This window comes from Podarcis tiliguerta (genome assembly GCF_965153285.1).
Source record: "Podarcis tiliguerta genome assembly, chromosome: 3".
NCBI classification, from domain to species: domain Eukaryota; kingdom Metazoa; phylum Chordata; class Lepidosauria; order Squamata; family Lacertidae; genus Podarcis; species Podarcis tiliguerta.
This window is the reverse complement of record NC_139536.1, coordinates 7,673,540-7,686,240: the sequence shown is the minus strand read 5'-3', so window position 1 is coordinate 7,686,240 and position 12,701 is coordinate 7,673,540. Positions and strand designations below refer to the sequence as shown.

At 44.6% G+C, this 12,701-nt stretch overlaps 1 long non-coding RNA gene across 1 annotated transcript; it reads right to left on the bottom strand.

Annotated features, from left to right (window-relative positions):
• Nucleotides 1-3,106: 3,106 nt before the first annotated feature.
• LOC310674028 lies at nt 3,107-6,158 on the bottom strand. Its single transcript, XR_014509332.1, has 3 exons — nt 5,985-6,158; nt 5,187-5,332; nt 3,107-3,215 (listed from the first exon to the last, which is right to left on the bottom strand). It is a non-coding gene; the product is annotated as an uncharacterized lncRNA (long non-coding RNA).
• Nucleotides 6,159-12,701: the final 6,543 nt, after the last annotated feature.

Sequence of the window (12,701 nt, the reverse complement as noted above, 5' to 3'; positions counted from 1 at the left end):
TGTTGCGTAGAGTTTACTCTGCTGATTAGAGCGTGCTCCAGCTTCTAAAACTTGGGTCACTGACACTGAACCAAGGACTGGAGATCACCAGGCACATTGCCTGGTGGGCTGGTGCCAGCTGGGGGCTTGCCAATTGCCCCCGTTTCCTTGGCTGCATCCCAACACTTCCATACTATGTGCTTTTGTTTTTGGGCTCTTTGTTCTGTCTCCTGGACACACAGGATGTTTGTGTGAGCTTCTGCTCACAATGTTGTTATTTTCTTTACTATGGTTTGCTTTAATTTGGTTTGATTTGATGTACAGCAATAAAATTAATGATACTACATACTTCCACAGCCAAGCTTTCGTTTACTCTGCTGTTTGCGTGCGCATATGAGCAGATATGAGTCGTTGAGAGAAGGACTGTTGCCGAACTCTTCTGTTACCGGAGGGAGAGGCTCCAATAGAGCCCCTCATTTTACCACACATAATAAGGAAGGGCCATAGCTCAGTGCCAGAGCATTGGGGTGTGGATTTCTAATGAACAAACTTCTCTCTTTGAGGTTCAACGTCCCAGGTTCAATATAAGCATTGCATAATGGCAGCCCAAGATATTCGGAATAACTTTTAAACTGATGTTACAGGTATTTATAATACAGTGGTACCTCGGGTTAAGTACTTAATTTATTCTGGAGGTCTGTTCTTAACCTGAAGCACCACGTTAGCTAATGGGGTCTCCCACTGCCACTGCGCAATTTCTGTTCTCATCCTGAAGCAAAGTTCTTAACCCACAGTACTATTTCTGGGCTAGCGGAGTCTGTAACTTGAATCGTCTGTAACCTGAAGTGTATTTAACCTGAGGTACCACTGTCTATGTCTATGTACAGGTGCGGCCCATACTGTTTCACCACCTGAGGCGAAAAGGGAAGATGGCTTCCCATGCTGTCCATCCCCACCAAAGCCTAGGTAACCTGGGTTGTGCAGTTGTGGCTTCCATAAGCCAGTGAGATCTCAAGGGGCTCCCATGAGATCTCTATGGAAACCAGAAGCCTTCTCAGCCATTTGTCCTCGCTTCTCCATTGGCACAGGAGGCAACTGTGGAGGTGCCCACAGAGGGGCCCCTTGAATTAGGCCCCCTGAGGTACCTACCTCAGCCTGCCTCATGGAGGGCACCAGGAGTAGTACATTCTTCCAGCCCTATTTTTTTTCTTTTGTCATTTATGTCCAAATGCTTTTAATTTCAATAGATGTTTTACCTGAGGAAAATGTGATCATCCCAGAAAACAGAAGGGCAACCATGAAGAGCCAGCGCAATTGCATTGTTGAAGCTTGACTTGGATCTCAAGTTGAGCAGCAAGAGCAGAATCTTGAGGCAGAATGCTCTGGTGAGAGTCTTGTGAATGGCCAACTATTTATAGGGATTCGTGATATACTGACACATTAGCCCTCTGCCTAGATGACCTGGCATGAAACATGTGATGACAAAATCTATTCAGCAAGAAGAACCCAACAAAGTTAATTACCGTATATGTTGCACATTATTCTCCAGAAAGCCATAATATTCAAAGATCAGAAAGTAAAATTCACGTCGTTAAGCATGATGTGCACTCATAGCTCAGTGGTTCTATAGCACTTATTGTTTTGAAAGTTTCTGTCTATATATTATTTCCTGCTTTGGGTATTGTGGTCCATGACTGCAACCACTCAAGAAGACACATTGTACCAAAGCAAGGAAATACCAAACAGTGCATTAACCTGATGAAATCTTCGGGATTCAGTGGGCTGTCTGGAGGAGGTCAACGGCTTTGGAGGAGCCAGCCACTGAAGCTGAGCCATGCGGTATGGTCATTAAGGTTTGAACTTGAGAAAAGACTTCATTCGGTGCAAAAGACGGTGTGGGGGGAGGGGAGCCTATGGTTTCTTTATAGAAAGTTTTCTTCTCTGCATTTATGATTTGCCAACCCTCCCTTTGAATATTACTTCAGAATTATATTTCTACAGGTGAGGAGGGAAGAATTTGGATTACAGATATGGAATATGCCATTAAACAGAACTGTGTGTGTAAAAAACAGAAAAATTGAGGGAAGCTCTATATTGCCAGAGGTTTACGGTGGAAACTTAGAGCTGACTCTTCCCCATCCTTTATATTATTCATGGAGTGGACTGAATAATGCTGAAAGGACTTTGAATTTCATTTAATTGGAAGTATAGTACAGTGGTACCTCGGGACGCAAACGGGATCCGTTCTGGAGCCCTGTTCGCATCCTGAACATAACGTAAGATGTGACAGTGCCTCTGCGCGTGCTCAGGTTGCATTTCGCCACTTCCGCACGTGCGCGGGTGATGTCATTTTGACCACCTGTTCATGCGCGAGCGCGAAACCGGGAAGTTTGGGACGCTTTATTCACTTTTGTATGGTTCAAGGTATCCAAATGTTTCTTGTACCTATGTAGAAAATATAATCCACTCAACAGAAGGCGCATCCACACCTAGTAAAGCCCCCCCCCCGGTGCGGTTAAGTCCAGTGAGAGGCGACTATGGGGTTTTGTTGCTCAGCTTGCTTTCAGGCTAAGGGAGCCTTTGTTTGTCCACAGGGAGCTTTCTGGGTCATGTGGCCAGCATGACTAAACTACTTCTGGGTCAACAGGGCACCGTGAAGAGTGCCAGAGTGCACAGAAACACCATTTACCTGCCCGCCACAGTGGTACCTATTTATCTATTTGCACTGGCGTGTTTTTAAACTCCAGAAGCTGGGACAGAGCAACGGGAGCTCACCCCGTTGCACGGATTCAAACTGCCGACCTTCAGATTGGCAAGTCCAAGGAACTCGGTGGTTTAGACCACAGCACTACCCGCTCCTTTGCTGAATGGGGGCCTAAATAGCTGGATTAGATGCAAAGTCCCCCTGAGATGAATCCAATCTTCATTCTCATGCATGAATGTGGATATGCATAGCTGTATTGTGCCTTTGAAATGGGGGCACCTGCCATTATAAAGTTTGGTTATAAATTGTGTCTTGAAGAATAACGCATTCTCCTCCCACCTCCTTTTAACCCAAAGAGAAACACGATCAATTATTTAAATGACTGCAATGCTTTTATTGAGCAAAGAGTACTAAAGCAGAGAGAGTCCAATTATCTTCTCATTCTTTTGCTGGCAAGAAGTTCAGCAGGTCAGGAGACGATTCTTTTAGCAGAACTGAGGCATCGCTTAGATCCGCTCCAATCAGTTATTTCCTGGTGAGAGAAGGAATATGATAATCTGGGTTAGTGTCCACAAACACAATTTGACCATTCAATTGTCCTGCCATTGTTCCAAAGCTCTGTACACTTGGTGATAGACATATCATCCCAGTTGATCTCCACACATCTATTAACCAAATCTTTTACATTTTCAGTCTAAAAAGGAAGCATTTTGCTCCAGTGATGTAAATATGGTATTCATACAGCCTTGGGGTGGGGGCTTACTTGAGTTACACAGTTCAGAACATAATGCTCCTTCTGTATGGGCACTTGGGACAGAAGCTTTGCAGAGAAAATGGCAATACAGTAGACATTCATTTCCATGAGCGTCACATACTTATGGGTGATCAAACAGGTTTTGTGGGGGCTTCTGGAGTACCACAAAAGCCTGTTGCACCTAAGAGGAGCTCTACTGGATGAGGCCAATGGCCCATCAAGTCCAGCATCCTGTTCTCACAGTGGCCAACCAGATGCCTGGGGGAAGTTCACACGCAAGATTTGAGCACAAGAACAATCTCCCCTCCTGTGGTTTTCAGCAACTGCTGTTCAGAAGCATTGCTGCCTCAAAGTGTCATGGTGTCACATTGTGGCATGTGCACACTGTTTACTCTCCCTCTACCATCACCACTCTTTGGCACCACAGAGGCCTTGGACCCGTCCAAGGCTGAACTTCAAGGCTTCCACCAACGCCCAGCGCGGACACAGGCGTACCCCGGAAGCATGTCTGTGGCCAGAGTGTGCTCCAACATAGGCCCTGTGGCAGAGGCCCAGTCACCACCGTGGTGCTGGATAGCTAGAGGGAAGGCAGTGGATGGCAGCAGCAGCTGGCAGTTGGGAACCCACGGGGAAAATTTGGTGGGTGCTTGGGCCCTCAAGGGCCCCTGGAAATGGCTCCAGTGTTCCAACTTATACATTGCTTTCTGGGTTCTGTACTGTCCCCCATGCTTTTTAACATCTACATGCAGTCACTGGGAGAGATTAGCAGAGGGTTTCGGCTGGGTGTCCATCAATATGCGGATGATACCCAGCTCTACTTCTCTTTCAGATCAGAACCAGTGAAGGCGGTGAAGGTTCTGTGTGAGTGTCTGCAGGTGAATGGATGGTGGCTAATGGATTGAATCCTGACAAGACAGAAGTATTGTTTTTGAGGGACAGGAGGCCGGTGGGTGGGTGTGGAGGACTCCCTGGTCCTGAATGGGGAAACTGTGCCCCTGAAGGACCAGGTGCGCAGCCTGGGAGTCATTTTGGACTCACAGCTAGCCATGGAGGCACAGATCAATTCTGCGTCCAGGGCAGCTGCTTACCAGCTCCATCTGGTATGCAGGCTGAGACCCTATCTGCCTGCGGACTGTCTCGCCAGACTGGTGCATGCTCTACTTATCCCTCGCTTGGATTACTACAATGCGCTCTACGTGGGGCTACCTTTGAAGGTGACCTGGAAACTACAACTAATCCAGAATGCGGCAGCTAGACTGGTGACTGGGAGCAGCCGCTGAGACCACATAACACAGGTTCTTGAAAGATCTACATCGGCTCCCAGTACATTTCCGAGCACAAGTCAAAGTGTTGGTGCTGACCTTTAAAGCCCTAAACGGCCTTAGTCCCGTATACCTGAAGGAGCGTCTCCACCCCCCTCATTCTGCCCGGACACTGAGGTCCAGCGCCGAGGGCCTTCCCTCACTGCAAGAAGCCAAGTTACAGGGAACCAGGCAGAGGGCCTTCTCGGCAGTGGCACCTGCCCTGTGGAATGCCCTCCCACCAGATGTCAAAGAGAAGAACAACTACCAGAGTTTTAGAAGACATCTGAAGGCAGCCCTCTTTAGGGAAGCTTTTAACAGACCACTGTATTTTAATAATTTGTTGGAGGCTGTCCAGAGTGGCTGGGGAAACCCAGCCAGATGGGCGGGGTATAAATAATAAATTATTATTATTATTATTATTATTATGAATGAAATGTATACTTGCCATTTAAGCAGTTTACTTTTTGCAACAATGGGTGTTCTTATCACATTTCCCAATGGGTTTGTAAGGTGATAGACATTGTTTAAAACGCATGCAGATCCCCTTCTTTTTTGAACACTGCCAACCGTTTTCTATTTTTTGAGAGGATGCTGCAACAGACAAAACAAAAGGAAAAAGAACTGGTCAGATAACAGTGTTGTCAACATTGCCATTAACCAACATATCTAATTCCTTTAGAGTTAGCTAAGTGTAATGTACTTCATAAAATTTATATTCCACATGATTGTAAAAACAAACAAACCCTCAAAGCGGTTTACAAAATACCCCCAGTAAACCTAAGAAAAAATTAAGACACACGTAAGTTAAAGCGCTAACACAAATTACTTCAACTTTCTAAGCATTTGTGCAGGCTAGTCAAAACAAGAATGTTTTTAGCAGGTGCTGAAAGAGGGACTGCTTGGTTTCAATAGGAAGCGAGTTTCAAAATGCAGGTTCTGCAGTGGCGTAGCGTGGGTTGTCAGCACCCGGGGCAAGGCAAGTAACCCGTGGATTTGCGCCCCCTAACCCGTGGATTTGCGCCCCCTAACCCGTGGATTTGCGCCCCCTAACCCTAACCCCCAGATGTTGCGCCCGGTGCGGCCGACCCCCCCTGCACCCCCCACGCTACGCCACTGAAGTTCTGCGCCACTAAACAATTGATGTGGAGCAAGGCAATCTCGCAAGTAAAGTGGCCCCAAGCTGTTAAGGGCTTTATATGCTAAGCAGAGCAATATTGTCCCTCATAGCAGGCCTTTGACTCACCTGGAGAAATGAAGAGTAGAAGGAGGGAAAGCAGGAAGAGGCTGCAGAAGGCCCTCATGGTTTCCACAAACTGTCTTGTGTGCCTTAAGATCTTCCCAAAGGAGATGATCGGAGGCGAGACTGGAGAGATCTGCAGTCACTCTGTATTTATTGGAGAGTTTGTCAATAGCAGACGATGTGACGTTTCAGATGCTTGAGAAACCTGTCAGTAAAATATTTCATGAAGCTGATTGCAGCAAGGGACTGCTGGTCCCCCCCCCATAAAAATATCTTCATACTTTGCATAGTGTGAGCTATATTGACCAAGGCTTTAAGATAGGCCAAGTTCTTATTTTATTTTACAAGAAGAGAACTGAGGGTTGGAGAAAAGCAATGTGCCAAAAGAAACCCCCACCAACAATGCAATATTTATTAAAACTAGTATTATTTAGGCTATTTACCTCACTTGAGTCTCCTAGGTATTCAAAGGAGCTCAGCACGGGACAATCTTTTTCACTCCTCACCATCAATCTAATCTTCCTTGGGGGGTATTATGAGGTGAACGATGTGAAAAATCATAAAGAAATGGGAGCCCTGAAAGTACTGTAAAAATTGTGACAAGTCACATTTCTTAGGCACACAAAATTCAGATACAGCGGTACCTCTAGTTGTGGACACGATCCATTCCAGGATGTCATTTGCACCCCAAAAAGTCCGCAACTAGTGTGGCACTTCTGTGGAAGCGTGGAGTATGATAGAGTGCTTCTGCGCATGTGCGAAGCGCACAGAACTCTTCTGTGCATGTGCACGCAGTGAACCCCGGAAGTAAACACTTCAGGGTTTGCAGCATTCGCAAGCCGAAAAGACGCAACATGAGCCTAACGCAACATGAGGTATGACTGTACAGGTTTTCATTCTCTGCCTCCCAAGGTAGTGGGCTTTTCTGTAGCTAGATTGACAACTCTAAAGATGCTTTGTGGTGCGGTCTTAAATGGAACCATTGTCAAATGCTACTGCACTCTACTTGTTGTTGTTTAGTCGTTTAGTTGTGTCCGACTCTTCGTGACCCCATGGACCAGAGCATGCCAGGCACTTCTGTCTTCACCTTCATGGATCACTGCCCCTTCATGGATCATTGCCTTGCCGTGGCAAAGGGGCTTGAATAACTCAGAGAAGCTATGAACTATGCCGAGCAGGGCACCCAAGATGAACAGGTCATAGTGGAGAGTTTTGACCAAACGGGATCCACCTGGAGGAGGAACCGGCAAGCCACTCCAGTATCCCTGCCAAGAAAACTCCATGGACAAAGACAACAGGCACTCTACTTAATTCCCCCCAATATAATTTGCCAAAATTAAGTACAGTGGTACCTTGGGTTATAAACGCTTCAGGTTACAGACTCCGCTAACCCAGAAATATTACCTCGGGTTAAGAACTTTGCTTCAGGATGAGAACAGAAATCGTGCTCCGGCGGTGCAGCAGCAGCAGGAGGCCCCATAGACTAAAGTGGTGCTTCAGGTTAAGAACAGTTTCAGGTTAAGAACGGACCTCCGGAACGAATTAAGTACTTAACCCGATATACCACTGTAATGATCACTGATGAATGCAGCAAGCAATAGAATGGAGTCCCACTGGAGGTTGTAGACTCTCCTTCCTTGGAGGTTTTTAAGCAGTCATGGGTGCTTTAGCTGAGATTCCTGCTTCGCAGAGGGTTGGACTAGATGACCCTTGGGTCCCTTCCAACTCTACAATTTTATGATGGAAATTGAAGACCGTGGTATCATAATGTATGGTGTGAATGTAGCCCAGGCCTGCTGCTACCTGCCTTGAGGTTGCTATGACTTTGTTGAATTGTATTAATCATGTTGATGAATGATTTCTGATACTTTCTGATCCTTTGAATGACTATGATTTTATTGAATCGCATTAATCATTTTGCTGAATTTATTATTTGCCTCATTTATGTGCCGTTGTGTTTGATAGTGTTGTGAACGCAGTGTTTGTTGCTTTTTAATGCTACTGCGAATGTTGTGAGCTGCTTTGAGCTTGGCATTTGTCGCTGGAAAAGCGGGACACAAATATTAAATCAAATCAAATATCCTGAGGCCCAAAATTTGAATTAAAATGAAGAAATGCACCCTTCTTCCACTGCGAAGTTGGGGAAGTGTTATTTGAAACAGACATGGACTCAGTGAGGCTCAGTAGACTTTGCCCACACAAAACGAGTGTTTGGCCCAGAAATAGGAAGCTAGACGAGGCCTGCTTTCTCAAACTATAGAGCTGCTCCTCTCTTTCTCAACAAAAACAAATATCGCAGTGCATTTTTCAGTGAAAGAAATAAATTGACCCATGACTCTCATCCACCTAAGCAGCATATCTGAAATTCATTGCCCCCTGCTTCTTTGCTCTTCAGATTTGGGTTGTAAATTTAAAGTCACCAGGTCAGCTTTGAGGTCTATAAAACCAATTTCTCACGCATCATTGGTTTTGAAATAGAGGTGTGCACAGGGCAATGAGAAAATTCCGGTTCTACAGGTTCACCTGTATTTTAGATAAATATTAGTTTTCAGTTGGATGTGGGATGCAGAGTGCATCGTGTATATAGGACATTTTTTTTAAAAAAAGGTTTAGCTTTTTATAATTTTATAATAGGCAAAAACAAAGATGGATTAATCTTAATCTCAGGGTTGTAGGTTTGAGCCCCATGTTGGGCAAAAGATTCCTGCATTGCAGGGGGGGTGGACTAGATGACCCTTGTGGTCCTTTTTAACTCTATGATTCTATGATTATTTGGGCTTATTTCTAACTTTACAATTCTGATTATTTGGGTTTCCTTTCTGCACACGAATTATTCGGCCAGCAAATGTCAACATAAAACATGTTCAAACTATTGCAATTGTCTGTGCTGCTTATCAATCTGGCATAACTGTTGAATTTGCTGAAAGATAATTATTCTTGGGGCTGTCCAATGCAGGATTCAGAACAGACAAAAGAAAAGCATCTCAGCACATACATAAAAAATGGGAATCGCTCCTATAAGATGTGGAGACGGCTGCCAACTTGAAAGGGTTTCAAAGAGTATAAAGACAGAACAAAAACTATGTAAATCCTAGTCTCCAAAAGCAGATTTAGAGGCAGAATTGGGTAGGACTACAATGCAAAGTGCTGCTAAGATATCTACAAGAACAGAATGAATCTACAGAACACTTTGAATTGTGCTCAGAAACACAATGGGAGCCAATGTAGGTCTTTCAGGACCAGTGTTATATGGTCTCGGTGGCCACTCCCAATCACCAGTCTAGCTGCTGCATTCTGGATTAGTTGCAGTTTCCAGGTCACCTTCAAAGGTAGCCCCACGTAGAGTGTGTTGCAGTAGTCCAAGTTGGAGATAACCAGAGCAAGCAACACTTTGGCGAGACAGTCTGCGGGCAGGTAGGGTCTCAGCCTGTGTACCAGATGGAGCTGGTAGACAGGTGCCCTGGACATCAAATTGACCTGTGCCTCCATGGACACCTGTAAGTCCAAAATGTCTCCCAGGCTGTGCACCTGCTCCTTCAGGGGCACAGTGACCCCATTCAGGACCAGGGAGTCCTCCACACCCACCCTGCCCCATTCCCACAAAAACAGTACTTCTGTCTTATCAGGATTCAACCTCAAACTGTTAGCCGCCGTCCATCCTCCAACCGCCTCCAGGCACTCACACAGCACCTTCACCGCCTTCACTGGTTCCGATTTTAAAGACAGATAGAGCTGGGTATCATCCGCATACTGATAAACACCCAGCCCAAATCTGCTGATGATCTCTCCCAGTGGCTTCATATAGATGTTAAAAATCATGGGGGAGAGGATGGAACCCTGAGGTACCCCACAAGTGAGAGCACTCCACTGTTGGAGACAATATGGCTCTGAATGCTTGTCCGAAATCGCAAATGGAGAGAGTGCTGTCACACTTGTGAACTTCCCGGAGGTTGACCATTGCAAGAACTGGGTGCTGCAGTAGATGAGCCAACATGACTTTTCTTATGTTCAAATCCCCCCCCCTCTATTTTTATGTCCCCAAAGACTCTGCATTTTATCTGAGTACTTTATTAGATTCCACCTAAACATTAGGAAGAACTTCCTGACAGTAAGAGCTGTTTGACAGTGGAATTTGCTGCCAAGGAGTGTGGTGGAGTCTCCTTCTTTGGAGGTCTTTAAGCAGAGGCTTGACAACCATATGTCAGGAGTGCTCTGATGGTGTTTCCTGCTTGGTCTCTTCCAACTCTATGATTCTATGATTCTATTTACACCTGCCAATGTAGCATTTCAATTAACCCGCCATTTACATTGTGGTTTTTATTTCTGCATTGTTACCAGTTGGTTATGAACAATAGCCGCAATTTGTTTCAGAAATGAAGTTGCTTTCCTTTATGGGGGGGGGGCAAAAAGATGAGGTCACTCACAGAGCAAATCTCTGATCCATCTGCAAAGCAACTAAGCAGGAGGCAATGAATGTAAAACATTCTGCTCACGTGGAGTTTTCCTTGGTGAGTTAATTTCTTCCATATATAAGGAATGCAATGAAATCTTTATCTACGGCTGAAGATGATAACAGACCATCGTAAAGGGACAAAATACTTCTCTTAAGCTAACATTTTAAAAGTTGCAAAACACTGGTTAAAATGTAAGTGTTATAAATCAGCCCAGTTCAGCTGGAAGAGCAAACTGGATATGTGTGTTTAGGCCTCATCAGAAGATGCACCACCTTAGAGCAGGAAGAAAAAGGAAATTACCTGTCTATCCAGGCTCCTCTGAACTTTCCCAAAATGACATTGTGACATTGACATTTTTTATTTATTTTCCATTCCTTCCAAATGATATCTAGCATGGAATTTTCCTTTTTCACAGCTGCTGCACACCGGGTTGACATCCCCAAGCTCTCATTCCTGAGCAATCACTGCCAGTTCAGACTCCATTAGTGTATATGCGAAATTAATATTTTTTTTAAGGCCAGTGTACACTTGTTCCCCTTGAATTGCATTTGCCATTTTACTCCCCATTCGCACAGTATAGAGAAGTCCTTTTGCAGCTCTTCACAATCTCTTTTTGCATTATACGTAGAGCTGCCTCTAAAGACGGTTTGAAAACTTCAGCTGGTGCAGAATTCAGCAGCCAGGTTGCTCACTGGAACAAGACGGTCTGAGCATATTACAACTATCCTGGTTTGACTGCACTGGCTACCAATGAGTTTCCGGGCCCAATTCAAAGTGCTGGTTTTGACCTATAAACCTTAATCGGCTTAGGATCACAATACCTCAAGGCCCGCCTCTTTCCATATGAACCAACCCAGACCCTGAGATCACCTTCTGAGGCCCTCCTTTGTGTGCCTCCTCCTTGAGAGGTCCAAATGGTGGCAACGCAAGAACAGGGCCTTCTCTGCAGTGGCTCCCCATCTGTGGCATGTTCTCCCCAGGGAAGTTTGTCTGGCACATTCATCACGCACCTTTAGGCACCAGGCAAAAACGTTCCTTTTTAACCAGGCCTTTGGTTGATGTGTTTGACATCCTGTACCCTTTTAAAATATGGTTGGTTTTCTGGAGGGGTGTTATTGGGTTGTTGTTTATATTCTAATTATATATGTTGTGATCTTTTCTGTGAATTGCCCTGAAACTCTGGGTATAGGGTGGTAAATAAACTCAGTAAACAACAACAACAACAATTTATTGCCAACAATCTTGGCCACCTTATTGTTCACTCCTAACTCAAGATCATTTATGAACAAGTTTAAAAGCACAGGCCCCAATACTGATCCTTGAAGGACTCCATTTTCTACACCTGTCTATTGACAGAATTCTCTATTTGTTCCTAGTCTATGCTTCCTGCTGCCAAACCAGTTGATGATGCACAGAAGGCCCTCTCCTCTTATTCTATGACTGCTAACCTTACTCAGAGTCTGTGATGAGATACCTTGCTGAAAGTTTTTGGGAAGCCCAAGTACACTATGTCAACCAAATCATCTCACAATATATATACTTGTCAATCTATATTTTCATGTAGGGCTGGGAATGTTCCCTGCCTGAAACCCAGGAGAGCTGCTGCCAGCCAGTGTAGACAATACTGAACCAGATGGGCCAATGGTCTCTCTCCTTATGAAGCACTTTCCTGCCCTTCTGAAAGTCATATTCCCACAGTGATTCAGCATGGAACATTGTTCTAATCTTGCAATCCATGAAATAATGTTTATTTGGTTTTACAAATATAGAATTATAACAATACAAAATACATATCCATATTTGGAGGTTTCTCTGAATCACTGAATTCTCTGAGTTTTTCTCTTTTCCCTCTCCCCCTCCCTCTTTTCCACAGATATTCTAAATAATATAACAAAAAGAAAAGACAATGTAACTGGTAAGAGGGAAGAGAGTAGAAGATGGGGTGGGGGAATCTAAGATATAGTTTCAAGATATTACAAGATTTGGTGGGTCTTTATGTTGCAATGTAATCCAGTATGTCCCAGGTCTTTCCAAACTAGATTTAAATTCAAATATAGAGGCAAATATTGTATCCAAATTGTAATCCAAAACTTCCAATAAATCCAATTGTTGTATTCTGTAAATAAGGAACTAAATTTCAACTCTTTGTCTCTTTTCATGTCAGATGCTATGATGGGACTATGCTGAGAATCCTGGCTCCAATCACAGAAGGGTTTGGACATTTTGTTCTAAGGAGGAGTCAGTGTTTTGTTCTAATTGCCCATGG